We start from the raw sequence: 3,102 nt of genomic DNA, 5'->3' as shown, positions 1-3,102 counted from the left end.
CTTCTTTTTTCTCTCACTTCTATTCTTTTTATCTAGCCAAATCGATTTGAATTTGAAAAATGTAACAACACACAACATAAAAAAGTAAGAAAACAGCAAAATAGCTAATCAGAATCTGATGAGCTTGGATGGACAGTTTCAAGTCAGTTTCATACAGGCAAAGAAGTTCTGAAATCTTAAAGACATTTCTAAGACATGATGTAGACAGGAATGCTAAGTATTGCTTGAACTAGGCCAGATTTTTTTTGAAGAGTGTACTGTATAAAGTAACAGGCCAGGAAAATCTTAGATTAATCTCATGTGTGAATAGAGAATTTAGCTCTGCAGGGAACTTATTGTGAGTGAGTGTGGAATAGTTCCTACCTGCTGAAACTGCCGTATCTTTTTCTCACCTGTTTGTCATCAATGTGGATAATTAAAGAACAAACATATGGCACGTTTTTGCCAAACGCCCACATTTAATTTTACAGCAATGACATTCTAGACATCCCACATAAATATAATGTCTCTGGTGCATTCATGAAGTGGCATCTGTGGAGAAAGTCGTAGTTCAAATTTGACTATTTTCACCATCTGGAGCCTGTGACCCTTGGCACAGCAGATCTTTTTTGTTCCCTAAATGATCAGGTCTGTCTATAAAATGAGGGATGGCAAGCTATAAATAATTGTGCCGCACCATTATGCACACAGAGTGTTTTTGTGTCTCAGAAATAAAACAGTCTGAAGTAACAAAATACTCTTAATTCTAAGAGTGATATTTTTCATTGCTGGGTGAAGAAGGCTAACAGATTCTGATAGGGTTAGACTGGATAATGTCAAACTTTGCTTATATAAATTATAAAACAAATCCAAATTCATTGTATATGTCTTACAATGTCAGTAACTATTTTGCTGTAAAGGAACCTGTTTGACTTTGTTGGTTCTGCAGAAGCAGGAAAAAAAGGGCAATAATTGTTCAGAGTAGGCCTGACACGCTCATTTTGGATTTGTCAAAGTTTCACATTATATTTTTAACTTGCTGATGTTATTACATTTCTTTGCCTTTCCCTTTTGAGATATTTATTAACAAAATGGTTTTCAAAACAATAAAGATTAGCTTAAAGATGAAAACTAAGCCTTGCAGACACTCTGCATGTTGTGAATGAATAAATTATTCTGTCAGGAACACATACTTCAGCAATAAAAAATACCATAGTAAAACTTTTGCAAGTCTTTACTGTGTTCTGCAGATGTTGACAGGCATTATTACATCACTGTGCTTAAGTGTAGTCGCATGATTAAATTATTTATAGTTCTGTGATGTATTTATATGTTTTAAATCCCAAGTGTTTCCTTTGGAAAGCTACACTGAAACATGACTTGAATTAATCTTTAGCATCTTAGAAACCAGCATCCCAAGAGTGCCTGCTGGCTTAAACTGCAAAGTTTTTTTTTTTGAGAGAAACACATTTTTTATCTATGTGAGGCTAAAAATAAAATAAAGAAAGAGACAGCATAAAAAGTGGTTATCTCTTTGTATTTGAGCCAGTTATCCCAATGGACCTCCAAAACATTTAAGATGATGGTGGCACAGCATTACCTTTTAAACTGTAAGCTGTGTCTTCATTAATTATATAGTGAGAGTCTTATAGCTGGAATATCATTGTGACTTAAATCAAGTGAAAATTTCAAGTCTTTTGGGACAAAGATAAACAGTAATGTAAAAATTTCAATACTGCTTAAAGAATCAGAACCTCAGTACTTTGGAAACATGGACATTTATAGAAAAGTGATGTAATCAACATTTAATACTTTAAACATTATTTCATGTTGAATCTGAATCTAGACATCTTAAACAAAATGGAAAATTCAGCAATAATACTTTATATTATAAATCTATAGAAACCAAATCAATTTGCTAGAAACACATCTTTTTCAACCAGTGATGCAACTGATGCAGCATCCTGTATTTTCTGCAAATCACACAGAGGTGATTAATAGGATTTGCTGTGGTTCAGTTGTAGACTAGTCGTAAGGCAAATGGAAAATTTGAGCTAGATGCCACATCTTTGTCCTTTTCTGATTTGTGTCTGGGCAACATTCTAGCGCTATATGCCGTTCCTTGAGTGCCTTGAATGTTTTAGATAAAATGCTACCCAAATGGAAGTGGGACTTTTGTACTTCCAGCAGGATCCATAGCTCAAAAAAGTCTGTAAATGTGAATATAGGATTTTATGATGAGTCACCTCAAGCTGCTTATTGATTTTCCCAGCGAATAAAACTGAGACATCGACAAGCTAACATCACAACGTCCAAGAAAAGAAAAATCGATGTACAAGTAAGACTGTGAATGAAGATGTGTGTGAGTTGGTGTCAGGGCGGCAAGTCGCACTAGACGTTATCTTGACCGACAACATAAAAAAATAAATAAATAAAATAAATAAATAAATAAATTGGTCATGTAGCTACTATTTTTATCCGTGAAATTACAATCATATTAACATCGGCTATTTAGTCGCATTTTATGCGGTTTAGTTAATATTCACCGTGAATCCAGATCCCATCACAAATTAAGCAGATAAATGTATCTACATTTTTCTCCGTAGTGACAAAAACCACCCCAATAACTTTTAATAAATTAAATTAAGCGACTTCACTTAAATTAGCATCACCCCGCTGGGGTCTGAACGCACTTCCTCCTGGTCCCCATCTGCAGAAAAATCTGCGCTAATTCATCAGTTGGATCTGTCTGATCTAAACAGATCAACTGAATCCTGTGAGTGTTTTACTCTGTGCGGTCCGGTGTGCGCTTTTACCAGGATTTTTTTAATTTAATTTTTTTTTTTTTTGGGTGGTTTCGCTTATCCGAAACGGACAGATGTTACGTCTGCAGCCCCTCCAGAACGCCGCTCTCCTGGGTAATGTGCACCAAGATGGCTCCATTTGTTAAATCCGCTGGATGAGTTACTTCCAGCGGTTTCTAATTCTTCGCAGCGGCGGAGCCGCATCCGCAGTGGTTGAGCAGCGGACTGCGCATGTTGCATCATCATTTATTTTCTCAAGATAAACTACCGGCTCCTCAAATAGATTAACACAACGTTGCATTCTCTTTAGTTTTCTTTG

This window comes from Poecilia formosa, unplaced genomic scaffold (assembly GCF_000485575.1).
Source record: "Poecilia formosa unplaced genomic scaffold, Poecilia_formosa-5.1.2 Scaffold356, whole genome shotgun sequence".
Taxonomy (NCBI): domain Eukaryota; kingdom Metazoa; phylum Chordata; class Actinopteri; order Cyprinodontiformes; family Poeciliidae; genus Poecilia; species Poecilia formosa.
The sequence above is the reverse complement of the archived record's forward strand: the minus strand, read 5'-3'. Positions refer to the sequence as shown.